Source organism: Ambystoma mexicanum, chromosome 3q (assembly GCF_040938575.1).
Source record: "Ambystoma mexicanum isolate Mex_15411 chromosome 3q, UKY_AmexF1_1, whole genome shotgun sequence".
NCBI lineage: Eukaryota > Metazoa > Chordata > Amphibia > Caudata > Ambystomatidae > Ambystoma > Ambystoma mexicanum.
This window is the reverse complement of record NC_090926.1, coordinates 163,343,769-163,364,655: the sequence shown is the minus strand read 5'-3', so window position 1 is coordinate 163,364,655 and position 20,887 is coordinate 163,343,769. Positions and strand designations below refer to the sequence as shown.

Genomic DNA, 20,887 nt, shown 5'->3' with positions numbered 1-20,887 from the left:
TATGTTTTTGATCACAGCATGTCGTAATGTGGACGAAGAGGGCTAGGTGCAATAGGGCACGTTAGGCGATCATGAGCAGATATGGGGTGGTAAACGGTAAGTAAAAGAGTCAGATATTTGGATACATCATGTGCTCGTGCTCTTATGTTTGGCCAGGGTAGTGTTTGCGGCGTCAGTACAGCTGCAGAGGGTCTCCGACTCGGCGAGGGTAATGGGTCTGGCTGTGGGATCCAGGCGAAGTGGGGAGGCGAGTGCTGAGGAGGCAAGAGTCGTGGCTCTGGGCTCGAATGGCTCCAGACAGGCTCACTACAGGGTACACCGCCTTGTGTAGTGTGCCTTTGGGATTGGGACGGCTTTGAGCCTGCCGGCTCTCTATTGATTGATTGATTGATTGATATTTTATTTCTATCAATCAATCAATCAATAGAGATTTAATGTAACAATTGGCCAACAAGTAGGGACTCTGGGCCAATCGGATTCGGATGCTGGTCCTGGTGTATTTTTTACACCCGGGACTCGCTGGATAGATGGCGGTCGGCCATTTTGACGCGGATACAGGCCTCGTGGTCAGCAATGGTGCTGGCTGCACTCCAGTGCTGTAGGGGCCAGATCAGGAGTATACAAGCACCTCTATCAGGTGCCAGGCAACAAAATGAAATGTGGCAAGGGTCCATGGGTGAAGAAGCGATTTTCAATTTAAAATACTGCACATGTAATAATGCAGGTGAAGGAGGGGCAAGGGCCCTACATTCTGCTCCGAGTGTGCCTCCAGGCACGCCACTGCTCCAGCAGTGGGGGGAGCTCCGGCTCCTCCGTGGGCAATGTAACAAGTGTGTCTCCAGGCTCACGACAGGGTACACCGCCTTGTGTAGTGTGCTTTTGGGAGTGGGCGGGCTTTGAGCCTGCCGGCTCTCTATTGGCCAACAAGTAGGGACTGTGGGCCAATCGGATTCAGATGCTGGTCCTGGTGTGTTTTTTACACCGGCACTCGCTGGATAGATGGCGGTCGGCCATTTTGACGCAGATACAGCCCTTGTGGTCAGCAATGGCGCTGGCTGCACTCCAGTGCTGTAGGGGCCAGATCAGGAGTATACAATCACCTCTATCAGGCGCCACGCAACAAAATGAAATGTGGCAAGGGTCTGTGGGTGAAGAAGCGATTTTCAATTTAAAATACTACACAGGTAATGATGCAAGTGAAGGAGGAGCAAGGGCCCTACCTTGTGCTCCGAGTGTGCCTCCAGGCACGCCACTGCTCCAGCAGTGGGGGGGAGCTCCGGCTCCTCCGTAGGCAATGTAACGAGTGCGTCTCCAGGCTCACGACAGGGTACACCACCTTGTGTAGCGTGCCTTTGGGAATGGGCTGGCTTTGAGCCTGCCGGCTTTCTATTGGCCAACAAGTAGGGACTGTGGGCCAATCCGATTCAGATGCTGGTCCTGGTGTGTTTTTTACACCCGGGACTCGCTGGATAGATGGCGGTCAGCCATTTTGACACGGATACAGGCCTCATGCTCAGCAATGGTGCTGGCTGCACTCCAGTGCTGTAGGGGCCAGATCAGAGGTATACAAGCACCTCTATCAGGCACCACACAACAAAATGAAATGTGGCAAGGGTCCGTGGGTGAAGAAGCGATTTTCAATTTAAAATACTGCACAGGTAATAATGCAGGTGAAGGAAGGGCAAGGGCCCTACCTTGTGCTCCGAGTGTGCCTCCAGACACACCACTGCTCCAGCAGTGGGGGGGAGCTCTGGCTCCTCCGTAGGCAATGTAACTTGCGCATTTGTTAATTATGCTGCACTGATGTCCTGTATTATGCATTTTAAATGCAATCCATTCTAGTCAAATGTGCCTCTGCAGCTCACTTCTTTAAGTTTCACTGTGACTGACATTAGCACTGTGATCCGAGTTAGCCTGCCATAGGCAACAAATGTCTATTATAGCACCACTGCACCTAACTATATACTTTCGATTGGTCCAATTTGCCCATCACTACGCTTTATCTGTATAATTTAACACGCTGTCTGCATTAGCCTAATTTCCTTCTTAAATTGTATTTCCGCCCTATTCCCACATATACAGCTATACCTAATTGTTAACAGCCTCATGCTTGTATTGTACCTCATGCTAGTATTGGACTCATTTTGTACCAGAACGTTAGCCCTGTGTACTGCAATATTTTCTCCTCTGGTCTCTCTACCCCTGTATTGTTAGCTTAACTTGCCTATGCCTATTCCCATCCACCATCTTTGCTACTGTATTGTACTAGCTTATGCTCGCACTAGCCTAATACTATACCTAACATAGACACTTATGTTGTTATACAGTCTCCTTGGACTCACCCCTGCCTTTATATTATGGCTCTAACCTGTCTATGTTCAACCATTATCTTGCTATTACACTAGCACCAGCCCATGTCCTTTGCTGCTCTTGATTAGCTAGGTACCTGCCGCCCCTTATAATCTCTCTACTACATGTATGATACTAGCATGTCAACACCAGCAGCTATAACATATTGTCACCCCCTTGCTACCACCACATTTATCTAATCCATTTCTAGGAGCATCCTAGTTGCAAACTACGCACACCCACTATACACCACTATGCTCTGGTTCCTGACCTGTCTCATTCATACACTGTACATCAGTATTTGGCTTAGCCCCGCACCTATTGTTAGCATTAGGACCTATCAGCGCAACATATTCCAGAACACAACCAGCCCACCTATCGTGCCTCACACTTCTCTTCTTACACGTGCAATAGTCAGCACTTACATGCCCAGGCTCAACACAGACACCATGACAAGCATTAGCCCCTACCTGAACGACCCCGCCCTCTGGCTTCAACATTTCGCCACCAAACCAATACCCAATCAACCTTGTTCTGCCTCCATCAAAAATCTTAGACTGAGGTCTAGATTCATACCAGCAAAATGGTGCTCATATCCAGGGGTTAACAGCAGAATACCCTCATACCAGGATATCGCCAATATTGACACTAGCCAGGCTAAACCTTCACCTAACCACCGCAGTACTACCTACAGAAACCTAAGATTAGGATCTAGACTGTGCCCAAAATCTCCTTGCCCACACCTACTTAAGAATAGAAAATATTTGTTGCCTCATGCTAATCCTACAAACATTGCCAATGACATTGGTACCACCCCTGTCACCAATGGTATGACTGCTACTCACCAATCTACGCATAAAACGACCACTAAAGACAGCATGATCAAAGCAGCCCTTATCAATGCTAGATCCCTCCCAGCCCATGCATTGGATATTGCAGACTTTTTAACTATTGAAGACCTTGACCTCCTTGCTGTCACGGAAACGTGGCTACACGTAGCATCGAGCCCATCTTTGTCCCTTGCTATTCCAGACAACTATGCCATCATCAAATGCGATAGAAACACCAAGTGAAAGGAGGCGGGATTGCCTTCATCTTTAAGAACTCTATCGATATTAGAGCTATTCCCAACCTTCAGATCCCATCTGCTACATCTCTATCTATTAAATTGCCTCTATCACCAAATCATACGGCCACAATACATCTTATCTACCGGCCACCTGGACCTATTTCTACATTCTCTCACATTGCGACACTCCTTACCACCAATGCTAAACCTAACTTGCAAAGCATATTACTCAGAGATTTTAACCATGGCTTCAAAAACCCCATGAAACCCAATGCCCTTGACTTCCAGTACATTATCAGATCTCGGTTACACCCACCACATTTACGAGCCTATGCATATCAAAGGAAGAACCCTTGACTGGCTCGCGGACCTCAATTGCATAAACAATCTGTTATCCATCACACCATGCACCTCGTCAGATCACCACAAAATAACCTTCTCTATTAAAGCCACCCCACACAGCCCTAATCTGAACATTGCCCCGGCTACTCATACCCGCAATAAGAAGGACATTACAACAGATAAACTTCTCCCACTTATTCTTCCCCTCCTCAATAACACATCATCCTCCCACTCAGCCATACAGTCCTAGTGGATATGTACAATCATGCCATCCTGAAAGCATTAAGCACCATAGCCCCCTTAAAAATGCGCAAACCCAATCCATGATCTCACTTCAACTCCTGGTACACACCGCACTTATGAGAGCTGCGCAAAGCCAAGAAAAATGCAGAAGCCCCCTGGAAAAACTACCCTTCTGAAACCAATAAAAATACCCTGACTATAGCTTCCTCCAATTACAAAGAAGCTTTCATTTTAGCCAAAAAAGACACCTATAATAAATGAATCATACAAGCTGAATCCAATACAAAAGAACTGTTCAAGATTCTTAAAGAACTGGAATCTCCTATTGCCCCCACTGACAAATGTATCACGGATGCCTTATGGTGTACCAACATCCAAAAGTCTCTCCTTGATAAAATATTGATGTTACAAACTAAAATTAATGCCAAAAAATGTAACCTACTTACAGATCCAGAATCCAAACCAGCCATGTATAATATCACCCTTCCTGACCCCTCACTTAAACCATTTAGTTTCTCACCTTCGTCCACGTGGGAAGTGGAAAACTTCATCAGGAAGCTCAAAACGTCCAGCTGTCAAGGTGACCTATGTCCTGCACCTGTCATTAAAGCAGCTGCACATGACCTTGCTCCTTGCATTACCAATCTCATTAACGCCTCCTTTAAAACAGGAATTGTGCCTGATAACCTAAAAGATGCTTGGGTCGTCCCATTAATCAAAAAACCTACCCTCGACCCTAGTAACCCTTCCAACTATAGACCCATCACAACAGTGCCCTTTTTACTAAAAATAATGGCCCGGGCAGCTTACCTGCAAATACAGGCTTATCTATAAACTAACAATCCCTTGGACCTCAGGCAATCAGGCTTCCGCCCCAGACATGGTACAGAAACGGCCTTGATTGACCTCATAACACAAATCCAAGACTTAAAAGATAAGGGTAAATTAGCCCTCCTACAATTGCTTGACCTATTGGCGGTTTTTGACTTGGTGTTACACATTATCAACGTAGGTCATGGTGGCAGAGCAGGAGAATAGGAAGAACGGCTCATAACGTAATCATGCAGGCTTCCAAAGCGGCGGTTCTTCATGTGGAAGACAACGGTCTAGTTGTTTCACGTACATCTGACGTACCCGTACCTGTTCACGTGACTCCTGATAAGGAAGGAAGTGTTGCTAGCATACGCGTCGCTACTGCCTTTACCGACGCTTCGTAAATTCACCTCTAGGATTTCCACTTTCTGTAACTCCAGACTCTCATTACCTTCTTATATCTAACTTCTGCCCTTTCTCTGCATCTCATACCCACAGGCTATTCTCTGGCCGTATTCCGCATTCACCATTAGTTTCGTGTCGGGAGTTCTGCCCTTGTCAGTGAGTGCAACTAAACTGTACTTCCCCTCCAGCCCTCTCTCTCCCGCTGTACCTCACACTTTTTCCTCTGCATTTCTGTTCGCTTTAGCACTACAGCTCTAACAAAACTGAACGGACTCCTTGGACATCCAGACATCTCCTAGATTATCCGCACCCCGTTAAGGACCCCATTCTGAATTCCTTGTATGTTACATCTCCAACACTCAGTGCTCTTCTTTCCTGGCAGTCTTTCTTGATGGCACATACCTGTCCTGTCTTGTTTTCTTGGAAAGGTTTCCGATCCTCTTCGCGTTCCAGCTCGCCTAGAGGGACCCGTCCAGGCTTCTACCATCCTGTCCGAAGAGTAGCAGCCACTCAGGGTTCTTTTCCCCAGGAGGGTTTCCCTGGGGGTCTTGCCTTCCTCCTCACTGGTATTCTTTACAGGGAGAGAGGGAGCAAGACTCCCACGGGGGATTCTCCAATTTCTGCCAGTTGTCTCCGTTGTGGACCGCGGTCTGCCCAGGTTAGTGATATTTAAATCTATAATTCCATACCAGTTGACACTTGGTCAACCACCAAACTCTCTGCCTCCACCTGAAAACAGCTGGCCCCTACTCTGATACAGCTACATCGTGGATTAGATCTTTCCTTGCAAATAGAACTATGAGGGTCTTCTCACCATATGCTTCCGCTGAACCTTTGCCAGTATTCTGTGGGGTCCTGCAAGGGTCATGTGTCTCCCCTATGCTTTATAATGTCTTCACAAAGCCTCTTTTTTCGACATTCTTGATCATCTCGGTGTCACGTATACCAATTACGCTGACGACACCCAGATACTCATTCCCATTACCGGAGACCACACAACAGCTACAAAAGCCCACAACGAAATCTATTCAGTCATCCAAGCCTGGATGGCGCATCACAGACACTGCCTAAACGATGAGAAAACTGAGTTACTAATCCAGGCTTAATAAGTTAGACCCTGCCTTCAAATCCTTCACTATTGATGGCAACACTATCAAGGTCTCTAATAATACTAAAACTCTTGGTATTTACCTTGATGCCACACTATCTTTCACTAGACAAACTCACGCTGTGGTAGCAGCGTCAGCGTACACTTGCAAACTAATCACTTTGTGTAGGCCCTTCCTGACACCATCCAACAGTATTACTCTTGCTAGAACCCTAGTTATGGTCAAAATTGATTATTTCAATGCCCTCTACTTAGGGATCAGCCACAGAAATATCAATAAGCTCCAGGTAACACAAAAAATGCCAACAGGGCTGCCCTCAACATTCCAAAGAAGCTCCACATATCGGACACAAGACATAACCTTCACTGGCTGTGTGTTGAGCACAGAATCTCCCTTAAAACACTTGCTTTAACGCACAAAGCAAAGGCAAATCTTGCCCCAGCATACCTCACCAACAGACTCTTTCCACACACCTCCACAAGGCCACTAAGAGCTTCTCAAGTTCACACCATATCCATCCCTAGATTTAAGCTCCAAAAATCCAGAGGCTCCAGTTTCCCTGTTCTGTCGGCCAAGCTCTGGAACACGCTTCCCTCCTCCCTCAGATCCGAACCTTCCTTCCAACTATTTAAGAGCAATACTAAACGTTGACTGCAGGAACTCGATCTTGCTGGGCAGCACTCATAAGCTTAGCTATTCTTGGCTGGGAGTGCGAGAGGGTTATCCTTTCCACACTTCCCTCTACTAGTCCCCTCTATATAATGAAATCTTACTGTGCTCCCTTTATGGCACTGCCACTTGCTTTTACCCATTTTTATTGTACCTGCCTGTATTCAATACTGTGTATTGTCCTGACTTCATGCTGTAACCTATGAAAAGATTGTATATTTTTTTTGCGTAAAACCATATTCTGTAAGACATGCGCCCAGATGCCCCAGGGCCAGGAGCGCTTTACAAATAAAATAAATACAAAATACAAATACTGTTCAAAGGAAACCAAACAAAAAACGGTGCTCATGTTTAAAGGTTGGGATCTGAAAAAATCCCCTTGTCTTGCACTATTGTGTGCTGTGGTATGCTGCTTAGAAGAAGCTCTAAGCATCTCACGGCACTCTTACTGGATCAATCCTTATGTTGTCTTTTTAAAGTGCGTGGTATGTACTGTACTCAATGGCCCTCATTACGACCCTGGCGGAAAGCGACTGACCGGAGCGCCACAGCGTAAATAGCGTTTCCGCCATTGCACGAAGGAGCAAAGTGCGGCCCATTCCGACCCATCGGGCACAAGCACCACGGCATGGCGGAAGTGCAAAGTCCGCGATGGCGGAAATGACCCCAAAACGGCCCACACCGCCGCCGTACGGCGCCCTAGGTGCAATACCGCCACCCCTCTTAGCGGTCACCGCAGTGTGCGCCTACCGGAAAGTACGGTGCCCGGAAATATACGGAAACGGAAGTTAAAACATGGGCCCGGAACGGGAAACATCCCGGCGTACACCTATAAATACACTAAAACCACACAACCACTAAAATCACTACCCTGAAACACACCCCAACCCGTCAACCACCCTAGCGAAACCAAGAATAATGGGAAAAGCAGCGAAGAAAGCGTGCGACCGCAAGCGGCAGGTCCACTTCTCCCGTGAGGAACTCACCGTGCTGACAGAGACCCTCCAGGAGAATGCTGCCGTCGTCTTCTGCACGCAAATGACCAGGACGGCACTTGCAAACAAGAAGGCCATATGGGCTCTGGTGGCACAGCGGGTAAGTGCGGTGGGGACCGCACCCCGCACCCCACAGCAATGCCGCAAGCGATGGGACGACCTGCGGATACGCGTCCGCAGCATACTCTCTGCCAACCGCAACATTGCCACAGCCACCGGGGGAGGTCCTGAATCACCCATCAAGTTGACCCCCTGGGAAGAAATCTGTGCCTCCACCATCGGAATGGAGAGCATAGAGGGAGTCGGAGGGATGGAGAAAGGAGTGCAGACATCCGAAGATACAGGTAGGTGGGCCAGAAAAAACAATGCCAAATCCACACAGTCCATCCATGTGAAGTACCATGCGTCCACATAGTGCACAGAAACACATGTCCAGGAGAACGTCCACACACATCGGCCTGATAGCGCACGTTAAAACCCACAATAAATACATAAATAATTAAAAACCCCTAATACACGCACTACACGTGCAGCAGGCACACCCTAACTGCAGGCTGCCAAACAACTGCACCCTCACTCCACACACAAATCAAAGCACCTCCAAGGCCCCGGCCCAAATCACCCTCAGGTACCACCCCAATGCATGTGATACAATGCCATTCCAATTCCCACAGACCCACCAATAACCCTCGCCCTCCTCTACTCCACCACAGGGTCCGATCCAAACGACGAGCTACAGGACACCCCTACCAGCACACCTGCAAAGAGGGCCAAGACCAACGGCCAGAGACCCTCCACCTCAGCTGCACGCATCAAGACACGGCAGCAGCACAAATCAGGTGGCAGCACAGAGGAGGGAACATCAACAGGCACCCCAGCAGCCAGCATGCCCACAACACCACCACCACAGGTCCCCCCAATGGATGCCACAGAAGGCACTGCCTCCGGTGGCAGCAGCACCATAGGTGACACCCCATTGATGGCAGCATGCTCCGACACAGAAAACGGGGATGCCGAAGTCAGATCCATCCATGACCTGTCCCAATCCCCCTGTCTGTCCCATCCCGTACAACATGAGGATACCACGCAGGGGCACCCACAAGACGACGACTGGCCATCCCCCACAAGCCCTGTGGCAAGGCAACATGAGGACAACAGCCCCTCTGTGACACCCCCGCAAATGGCCTTGGCCCAGCAGAGGCAACAGTCCCTCGACCAGCTGATCGAACAACAGCAGCAACTGGCCACGCTCCTCAAGGACCATGCTGATGAATGTGGGGGCACTAAGGCAGACATAGAAACATCAACTGAGACACTTAGGGCACAAATCGAGAGTAGCACCGAGAGCCTGAGAGTCCAAATGGAGAGAAGCACCGAGAGCCTCAGGGGGGAACTGCATGCGACGGCCAAGGACGTATGTGCCGAACTTGCCGCAGTGCGCCGTGTGCTCACTGAGCTCTCGCAAACCCTTAGGGACATGCATGGACGTGAGCAGGCAGACACATCATCCGTTGCAAGTTCCGTCCAGGGCAGCCCCCAACGTAGATCTGGAAGGAACCTGCGCTCCACAGGCAGGGGTGCCCCTGATACCCGCAGAGGGGGCATGCAATAGCGACAGCCCACTGACAATGAGCATCTTTTGACACTGGTGTTCGGGGGGGGGGGGTAGGGGGTGGAGGGGGTGTGTTGGGCTCACTTGGGTGGCGGGTCGATAGGGTGTTCAACATGACATCACATATGCCATAAAAAGTGCACGATCAACCAATGAGATGTGTGGACATTGATCTTTGTGTACTAGGCCATCATAGGCGTACAGTCCATATTGTGCATGTCCCAGACACACGCAGTGCCACGAGTCCCGTGTCCATGTATCAGCCACCAGGCGTGAGTGCTAGAAGCATACATCAATGAGATGCTGACGAATGTCACGGGCCTCCGGTGCCTCGCAGACTCCATGAGGTGCTGCCACATCCCCACCCTCATCATGACCATCTTCAGGTGCTTGCAGTTCTGCGTCAGGGGGCATGGGCACATTTCTACGTACGCACATGTTGTGGAGCATGACACATGCCATCACCATCTTTGCAACCTTCTCATGGCGGTACAGGAGTGCCCCGCCAGACCTGCTGAGGCAGCGGAAACGGCCCTTCAGTAGGCCGAATGCCTGTTCTATGACTACACGGGTACGTGAGTGGGCATGGTTGTAGTCCTCCTCATGCTGGTCCCGTGGGTTCCGGACTGGTGTGAGGAGCCATCTCTTCAGTGGATATCCAGCATCACCTGTATGTGGACGAGAAACGTATGATGTGGAATGCCATTGATACGTACGCACACCCCCCCCCCCTTCCTGCCAGCTCATTGCCAATTCACATACCCCACATCATCATGCATGTAATGAGACTCACCGAGTAGCCAGGATCTGTTCCCTGCGTGTCGCTCCATGTAGCGTGGTATTGTAGAGTTCCTCAAGACCATAGAATCATGGGTTGATCCAGGGAATCGGGCGCAACAATGTGTAATGATCCTGTTGGAGTCACACACCATTTGTACATTCAGGGAATGGAATTGTTTTCGGTTGCGGTACTGGGCCTCCATGGCATGTGGGACGACCAATTCCACATGGGTGCAGTCGATGGCACCAATGCAACCCGGTATGCCGGCAAGTGCATGGAATCCCACTTTCGTGTTTGTAATTTCCTGCTCCGAGCGTGGTAGGGAGATGTAGTCGTCTGCGTGCTGCAGGAGGGCATCGAGCACTTGCAATAGTGTCCGTGAGAACAGTGGCTGAGAAATGCCATGCAACTGTCCGACTGTGTGCTGGTAGGTGCCTGTGGCCAGGAAGTGGAGTACAGACACCACCTTCAGTAGGGGTGGGATGGCGGTTGGGCTATCTATCATGCTGACAAGGTCAGCCTGTGTCATGTCCACAATGGCGGCTATGGTGTCCCGGTCCAAACGGTAGAGGGTGTGGATCTGCTCATCAGTGAGGTTGAACGGATGTGCTCGGAGGCGTGGGATTGCGGGCTGCCTGCGTGGTGGTAGTGGCTGTGCTGGTGGGCCTTGCTGGCCCTGCCTTGGCCTCCTCCTCCTCCTGCGTCTCCTCCGTGCTGCTGGTTGTAGTTGGTGTTCGTCTTCCTCTTGGAGTTGGAGCACTTGCAGTGCTATCAGGTCCCCCAGGGCCAACATCGCGAGTCCTGCCGGTAGCATTTCGGTGTGGTTGTGGGAGGAGACTGGCTGTGCAATTTATGTGTTTTCAGGCTGTATGGCCTCCACCTGTGGTGATTCATTCCACCTGTGCAAACTGCCCTCCCCTTTGGCCGAGCACGTCACGCGCACAACGCTGCAATTCGGGGAATGGTATCTTGCTATTGCTATCATGTATTTGTACCCGATGGCCGTGTTAGATTGGTTGATATGTTCATTCGGCTATGGTCCCATTGTTTCCCATTCTATCTGTGCAGTCGCGAACAGACTTGTGAAGGGTCAGTGGAACGTAGTACTCGAGTAACGGTGGGCCCTCATGCATCACTGTACCGAGTTGCAATGACGGGCGGGGCGTCCCATTCGTGGGTGAAGGCAGTTGCCATTTTCACACACAGCCGCACTCGATTGAATAATTAGTGATTTCAAACGGCCACAGATGCCTTTCCGACGTGGTGTTGCAAATGAGGAATTCGAAGGGCGGCGCTTTCGGTCTTCAGCTAGCGGCGAGGAGATGCCCACAGGTCTGACTGCAAATATAACGTTCTATTGTTCAATGTCCTTGAGACAGGGCCCATGGCGAGGGAGCAATGATTGATATGAATAGTTTGGGATGCGCAATAGCTACGTGGGCGATGAGGCCGGCCGTTCCCAAATACATGTTACTTCACAACACTGGAATTACGGGCTGGGGCACTGTGGATTTTGCAGGCTGCATAACGCACAGACTCAATGGATGTTTCTAATGTCATGTGAGTAATTATTCAGGCGTTTTGATCCCGGGATGAGGGAATGATGAATGGATGCATGGGCAGGTGATTTGATACAGAGTTTGCCATGTACAGGGCTTCTTGGGATCTATCCGCCTCCCCTACGCTATGTGATGCAGGGCTGCCATAGTGGGACCATCGTCTATCTGGCCTTGTTGAGCCCTCCCTGTCTCGAGGCGCCCTCAGACACTTGTGTCCATGCACGTTAACATTCCCATCTGATGGATTCTGTTTTGACAGACGCATGCACAGGTACACTCGTTTGTGATGGTGTTTGCACCTCGATATAGATGGTTATGAGTCGCAAGTGGTTTTGGGGTGGTGATGATCCTTTTGAGTGGGCTAGCATGCATATGGCTGTGGATTTCGTGTGATCATTGAAGTGAGTTGTTCGAATGTAGTTCTGATGGCCATTCTGTTCTTTTTCTTTTCTTTTGGTTGACAGGTATCTCCTCCCCTTTTGCCACTGCCATCTGTATGCCACTCCTGCAGATGGATTTTACTCCCGACACCTGCTGCTTCGTGTTAATCGGTGGAGCAGCATTACGATCTTATGGGACGATCGCCAATGGCCCACATGCCCTTACGCAGTACTGGTGTCTCGGAGCAACATTTCGGCCTTTCAGCTGGACTAGTGCCTCCCCATTGGGACGGCCCTGCGGTTCTGTGCGCTTCCATGTTGCCTTTTCGTACGTGAATGTGGCTCTGTGTACCATGGGGGTACAGGGCGACGCACAAGTAGTGGCTGGTCATTTCTTGCGGATGCAGCCCACAATGGTGATTAGTGTTTTGGAGTTCATGGCCTGATGGCTGTATGGGCTTGGTGTCTTTGATGTGCATAAATTGCTATTCTGATTTGGCCCGTGTAGCGTTTTTCTTTGCAAGTGATGTGGCATATGCCTATTTGGGGGGCGATGTATTGTGAGGAGATCTGCATTGGGTTCCAGCTTCGGGGTTTAGTTGCGTGGTACTGTACTGGGCGCGTTTGCCTACTAAGCCCGTGAGGTCAGGGATGGGGGCTGCCTATATGACAGTTTGAATGTTGTCATGCTCAGGGGCGGGGGATTGGGTTTTGTGTAACAGATGCCGGTCAGCCAGGTGGACTGGTGGAATGATGTGATTTTCGGAATATTGCTGGGCACAGGTGCCTGTGTTTGCGTGCGTTTCTTGGTGGGGGACTGTGGTCATGTCCATTGACATGCTTCTGTATTCGTGCCATCTGTGACCTGCAGCTCCCATTGGCCCCTCTTGTGTTGCTTTTGTTCGTTGGCATGCATGGGTGCTTTGTACATTTCAATGGTTGCATTGTGACTTCATTGCACCTACCGGGAGTTGTACTTTGTGGGCAGGGAGCGGTGTACAGGCACTCAGTGGGGCCGTTTACGGTTGATTCGCGATGCCGTACTTCTCGCCATGGCGGAATGGTACATTCCGCCATGCCTGATGGCGTTAGGTACATGTCCGCTAGGGTCGGAATTGGCGTACCGTTGCGCCATGGTGGTGTTTGCGGTTTGGCATGGCGCGCGCGCGCGTGCTTGGTGCAGTTAGCGTTGGCGTTCACTACGGTGTCGCTAATGGCTTCGTACTTTGCGGTGACGGGTCATAGTCGCACCGAGCGCTATTCGATGGCGGTATTGCATTTCCGCCATCGTTTTTCGATTTCCGCCAGGGTCGTAATGAGGGCCAATGTCATTAATCTTACCCTGTCTCTGTGAATGTCAGTCTTGTTCGTCTGCTCGGCTCAGCTCATCTGAAGTGAACTGGGCTGATCAGTGCGAGCCTTGTTGGTAACCATGGAGACCATTGGTCTCATGGTTCCTGCTGCTCTAGTTGAGACTGTTAGGAGAGCCGCCATCTTGGAGTGAATGGTCTAGCTCTGTCTTCGTTTGTCGGCTTGAGAGAGTGCCACTTTTTAATTGATTTAAGAATCAATTGATATTGATATTGCTCTCCTACCCCTACTTTGTTTTTGGGTGCTGCGGACAGACAACCTTGCTGGAGGACTATCACTCCCAGCAATTTTGGGATTGCACTCTGGGGCAGTGAGGCATTCAGTTATGCTTTGTTACATGTTGGTCCCATCTTTGTGAAGGATGGTGCTTCATATGGCCCAGCAAGGATTATGTGCCAGGTTTGGTCCCTGCCTTCCCACGGAACACAATTTTTCTGCACAGAGTCCAGCTGCCACAATGCTGTTCTTGACATTGACGTTGTACAAAGAAATTCCACTTTATAGATATGTGTTGTGTACTCACAGTAGGTATCATTGGCTGCTGAGTAAAGGCAGAAGAAGAGGGAACATGGTCATGCACCCAATTGAACATTGCCACCATTGGCTCTTTTGAAAACCTATCCTGCCATTTCCTGCTCTCCCCAATTGATACAGTCACTTCTTCTCATCTCATTTACAGACCACCCAAGCCCAACACCTTCTTATTCGAAGACTTTACAGACTTGGACACCACCATATCACTCACGCATGCCAACAACATCTTCCTCTGTGACTTCAACATCCCTGGAATCCCAGCAACCATATCAATGAAGAACGATCTCCACTGACTACTCGACACACTGAGCCTCATACAGCACACTAGAGAACAAACTCAAAGGAAAGGCAATATGCTCGAACTCATCATCACCACACTCCCCACCCATCATCACAGCTCTCCTATTCCGCTTGACTGATCGGACTATCTGGCAATCCCCTTTGAGATGAGTCACACCACACCTTTCAAGCAAACCAACCTCAACTGCGACATTAACATCCTTTCCAACATGCCCTAAGCCTAGTCAGACCATCACCTGATCTCATTCGCCATAAAGAAAGGTAACCAGTGCATCAATCAGAACCTCTCCCCACCTTTATGCACAAGGAACAATTGTGACATAACAATGGAGAAACTCCTTCCTTTGATACAACCTATTGTTAAGATGGATTTCTGAACTCTGACCTGGAGGGGCAGAGGTTCAGAAGGCCAGCCTAGTTTCTTGGAACAGGGTAACCTCTGGACAAGCCAGACCAATCAGGGTAGCGATGGCGGCGGTCAAGACTAAGTCTCAAGAGGGGTGAGGGTCACTGAAAGACCTCAATGAGCACACAAAGCAAGGACACTTGCAAATTACTCCAGACAGGTGTTATATTAAAAATATAGTCACATTTATTACAAGGCCTTTGTAACATCGACCATAGTAAAGAATCACAATAATACTAAAGTAAACCAACACATCACAATCAATACAATATATATACAAGACCGCGGGGTCTAAGGAGTTAGGAGCACGTTATATGTAGACCACCTAGATGGGGAGGAAAACAGGCAGTGCAAGTAATCATTAGACCCAGTTCGACATCCGAAATACACCTAACTAGGAGGAAGTCTGAGCCCTACGAAGAGAGGAACCTTATGCTCAAAAGTACCTGCACGCGCTAGTGCCAATGGACAAAAGAGGGCCTCTTCGAGGATATCAGGCAGTTCAGGAAGGTGAATGAAGCGATGCAGAACAAGTCCCACTGCTCAAGCAAGGCCTCCACTTGTGGGCACAGGCAGGGTGAGAGTGCGGGATAGAGTCGCTATTTCGCAACAGGTTCAGCTGTGATTATCAGGACGTCTTGACACCGTGTAGATTCTGCGTAGCAGGATGCAGGGTCGAGGGTATCCCAAATGCAGCGGACGTGCACAGGTTGTTACCACAGCAGGGCAACACGGCAACCTCGTTTACTCTGGTCCGGGCGCACTAGTCTCACTTCAGACCTGGGAAGCCAAGTGTACGAATTCGGTGTGAGGGTGCCGTGGACGCAGAGCAAGCAGTAGCCCACGTTTCGAGGGCTTCCGCGAAACGGTGGCAGCGACAGGGCAAAGCGTCCTGCGTAAGCTGGTCAGCCCACTGGTTGGCCCAGGGACACTTCCGAAGAAGCTTACTTGCAGGGATTGATGAAGGTGCCGGGAATAGTTGGTCCCACTATTCCAAAGGGTCGAAGCGCCTTTGCAGACCTTCTAGGATGATCAGATGCAGAGGGGTCTCGCAGGACGACAGCGGCTCAGGGTGCCAAACCTTCAACGGGTCACCAGCAGTTCCTCAACTCAGCTTCTTGTTGCAGGATACTTGGCTCCTTATCCCTTGTTCAGTGCGAACTCAGGAGATCGACCTGGTAGTGGTGTTTTCAGCCTCCTCTTATCCAAAGTTCCCTTTGTGCCAAAACGGAGAGGGCCCAATGGGAGACCTGCTCAAAAACACTCACACCATACGTGGACCTATCACGGACCATGGTGGTCCCAGGCATTCAGGACACTCTAGACTCTCTGGCACCCAGGATGTGTATTGGGACCAGACATCCCAGCCCACATCCTGGAGGCACACACAAGGCATGCAGAAGCCCGTGAAAGCGTTGTGTTTCATGGGAAAGTGCACGACCAAATAATGACTGCCCTGGGTTGGCTCGACCTGGGTGAAGGGGCAAGACGGTCAGCAGACAGGGCAAAGAACCTTGTGGCATGGCCATTTTGGAGCCAGGCCACTCATTTGTGCCAAACACGGTAAGCGCGGTAACATGGCGAAAAAGGGTTCAAAACACAAGAGAAATGATAGCTGCCACCAGTCCCGTCCGTGACACACTTGTACATTTCATAATAAGTCCAGCGAGAGTTTCTAGGGCCTTTGGAATGACTAGAAACCCAAGAGCCTGGTAATGTAAGTTACGGTGCACTCTTGTTTCATGTTGCTCAAAAGCTGCAACATGAGGAAAGGACTAAGGAAAACGAAGTCTCCCAGTACTGACTGTCTGTAGGGCATGTCAGTTTCCCCATAAGAATTGAGAGAAAGCCCAGAGGAGTGCAGCGGAAGGCTGCGCTTCTCTGGCAAAGTCTAGATCAGGGTGTAAAACAACAGCAAAAAGTTTGGGGGTTGCCACATGGAGGGAAAATTACATACAATTATGCAATCTTTCCTAACACTCGCCCTTTCCAGACTAAGGACACGGGGAACTAATCCACCCCTGGATGAGTTTCTTATTCAGGTCGGTTAAACATTCTGGACAACCCATCAGCATTTCTATGTTGGACACCTGGCCTATGCTCAATAGTGAAGTCAAAGCCTTGCAGACTTATGGACCACCTAAGCAACTTTGGATTCTCTCCCTTCATGTTCATTAGCCACTTTAAGGGCTTATGGTCAGTTTGCACAGTGAAGTGGGTCCCATAGAGGTAGGGCCTCAGCTTCTGTAGGGCCAACACAACAGAGTTCCTTACCCTTCTCATCTACTTGTGATACTTGTGATAGTACAGCTCCTATCCCAGTGTCAGAGGCATCTGTCTGCACAATAAAAGGTATTTGGTAATCAGGGGCCCTGAGTACAGGGCCTGGCACAAGGAGTCTTTTAAGCCATTGAAGGCCTTCTCACACTCTTCAGTCCAAGTTACCTTCTTGGGTTTCTTCGGAGTGGTGAGAGCAGTCAGAGGGGCAGCTATGGTGCCATAGTCTGCCATGAAATGTCTGTAATATCCCATGAGTCCTAAGAAGGCACTCACTTGGGTCTGTGTAGTGGGGGTAGGCCAGTCTTGTACTGCTTGTACTTTACTGGGTAGAGGCTGTATCCTCCCGCCACCTACTTCATGTCCAAGGTAAACCACTGAGCCTTGTCCAATCTGGCATTTACTGGCCTTTATGGTCAAGTGGGCTTTCTGAAGAGCCTGTAGCACAATCCCAAGGTGTTTCACATGGTCTTCCCAGGTGGCACTGAAAACTGCTATATCATCCAGATATGCAAGACAGAATTTATCCAACCCATTCAACACATGGCATGTTCTGCGAGGGCTATTTGCCAATAGCCTGCAATGAGGTCAAACATGCTGAGGTACTTGGAGGCACCCAAGGTATCCACCAGCTCATCTGTTTGAGGCAAGGGGTGTGCACCTGTCTTGGTGACAGCATTCAGAGCCCTGTAATCCACTCAGAACCTCAATTCAGAAGTACCTGCTTTTGGAACCAAAACCACAGGGCTGGACCAAAGACTACTAGAGGGTTCAATCACCCCAAGATCTAACATTTTGTTGACCTCTGTCTTAATGTAAGACCGAACTTTGTCTGACATCCTGTATCCCCTAATCATGGTAGGTACACTGTCTCCTGTGTCAATGTTATGTTTGCACCAAGGTGTCAAACCAGGGGACTGTGAAAACGGGGTAAAATTGCCTAAGCAAACTTTTCACCTTAGCCTGCTGATCAGAAGTCAGGTGAGGGGCCACTCGGACACCCTCAAAGGAGCTATCTGAAGGACTGCTTTGAAACAGGTCAGGGAAAGGTTCAGACTCCTCTTCCTCAACATCGGAAGCCAATAGCAGTGCTGCGATTTCAACTCTTGTTATGAAAGCCTTCCGCCTATTCACGTGGAACACTTTTGGAGCCTGTCCGGGCCTTCCAAGGTCCACTAAATAGTTGACCTCACCCAGGGGCTCCACCACTGTGTAAGGGCCTGACCATTTATCCTGTAAAGCTCTAGGCCTTATGGGATTCATGATCAGGACTTGCTGACCCGGTGAGAAGTTGATGAGGGAAGCTTTCTGGTCATACCAATGTTTCACCAGGGCTTGTCCTGCCTTCAACTTGTCACTAACCACACCCATCAGGAGTACCATCCTTTTTCTGAGCCCTAACACATAGTCTACTACGTTGGTAGTAATAGGGGGAGTGGGCATCTCCCATCCCTCCTTGACTATGGATAAGGGTCCTTGCACAGGGTGACCAAACAGAAGCTCAAAGGGGCTGAATCCAACACCCTCCTGTGGTACCTCTCGGTAGACAAACAGTAAGCATGGTAAAAGAAGATCCCATTTTCTTCTCTGAGGTCCTTCCAGAGCCCCAATCATACTTTTTAACTTTCTGTTAAACCGTTCCACCAGACCATTGGTCTGGGGGTGGTATGTGGAAGGGAACTTATAGGTGACCCCACATTCTTTCCACATAGCCTGCATATACTTCGACATAAAGTTGCTGCCTCTGTCAGACACAACTTCTTTAGGGAAGCCAACCCTAGTAAAGATTCAGAGTAAAGCTTTTGCGACTGACTTGGCAGTCACAGTTTTCAATGGGATGGCCTCAGCATATCTGGTGGCATGGTCGACCAATACCAGAATAAACCTATTGCCTGAGGATATTTGGGGGTCAAGAGGACCATCGATGTCGATCCCTACCCTCTCGAATGGTACTCCCACAACTGGGAGTGGCACCAATGGAGCTTGGATTGTTGAACCACTCTTACCAGATAACTGGCAGGAGACACAACTCCTGCAGTGACTTTCTACTTGCACCCCCATCTTGTACCAGTAGACGTGCATGAATAACCTTTGCTTGGTCCTCTTAATACCAAGGTGACCAGCAAGGGGCACTTCAATCGCCAGCTGCAGGAGGAAGGGTCTTACAGCAAGGGGAACCACCAACCTCCTATGGCCTCCTTCTGTAGACTCAGTGGGCTCACTATACAGGAGTCCACCTTCGCAATAAATCCTATGCTTTCCAGGAGGTTCACCCTCAAGCTGGGAGCAGGCCTGTCTCCTTAGGCCTTCCAGAGATGGGCACTCACGTTGGCCTTTATTTAATTCTTCCCTGTCAGGACCACCTTCTACTAACAGATCGTTTAGTTCAGGATGGTCGTTGGGGTCAAACACTTCAGGCATCACAACCTCCTCGTCAGGTCCGGGCGATTGACTAACTACCTCCATCACAGTGGTAGGCGAGTTAGGGGGAATATTCTCTTTCCCTCTTCTTGGTTTCGTGACTCCTTTAGCCTTTGGTTTCCCCTTTGGCTGGGGCACAGTATTGGTGTTGGCCAGTGCTGCCCTTGTTTGAGACCTTGTGCAGGGTCTGTCTGCAGTATCTCCCACAAGCCCTAAAGCGCTGAGATCATTGCCCAACAATACCTTTCCTGGGACACTCCTCTGAGTGCTCACTGGAATCCTGACTGCTGTACCATTGATAGTAAGATTTACAGGTATTACTGGGAATATGAGAGGTGGGCCGTCAGCCAACTTAGTGGGCATCAGAGTAGCTCTGGCAACTTCCTCTGAGTCTACCAAGGTAGAATCCACTACAGTTCGACTGCACCCACTATCCCTAAGAGCTGGAGTATCTACTCCATTGATCAGCACACTGTCTTTAAAGTAGTGCCTGGTGTTATCTGGAATCCTAGAATAAGCCTCCGTGACTTTAGGCTCCCAGGAACCCAAGGAAACTAAAACTACCTCAGCTTCTATCCCACTGGGGAAGGAGTCTGAGGAGAAGGATGCTCCGGTAATCTCTTCTTCCTCGTAGGAGGAGAAGGCCAGATTAGCGGAGTGGACCCCCAAGGATTTGACCTTACATCTGGGACCCCCCTTCACGTGGTCAGTTGCTCCACAAGCAAAATAAGATCCATTGGGTCTGTTTACATAGGGAGGCTTATTATAACCAGAGCTCTGTTTCGGAGGCTGACCTCCACTACCCTGTGAGTTCTCTTGTGTCTTACCCTTATTTTTCTTTTTGTGGGCCTTTGGGAAGAAGATTTATTAGTTTCCCCACCCTCTTTATCTTTGGACTTTTTCCCTTCCTCCTGCTTACCAGGATGAGTCTTGTCCTTATGGGACACTCGATGTGACACCCATAGATCCGCTGCAATGGCAAGCTTTTTAGGATCTATCTCCTTTGAATCTGCCAAATGCTGCTTAAGCTCAGGGGAGGAAGATGCAAAAATATGTTCCAGCATGACAAGACTTATCATACCTTCAAAGGTAGAAACCTTATAACCTTCGACCCAGCCAGTCAAGTTTTTTAAGGATTCAGTTACATAAGATACCCAAGTACCACCTTCTTTTTTCTTATACTCTCTGAATCTTTTTAAATATTGGGCAGGAGTCTTTCCAAACTTTAAAATGAGAGTCTGCTTCAACATTG

The 20,887-nt window shown here is 49.5% G+C and overlaps 1 protein-coding gene across 1 annotated transcript in view; it reads right to left on the bottom strand.

The window, feature by feature from the left end:
* The window catches only part of LOC138582269 (uncharacterized), a 239,628-nt gene extending 238,749 nt beyond the window's left edge, over positions 1 to 879 (bottom strand). Inside the window, exon 1 of the mRNA XM_069653402.1 lies at positions 749 to 879. The gene's annotated coding sequence lies outside the window, so the exon portion shown is untranslated. The remainder of the gene's footprint in view (positions 1 to 748) is intronic.
* Between the last annotated feature and the right edge of the window lie 20,008 nt (positions 880 to 20,887).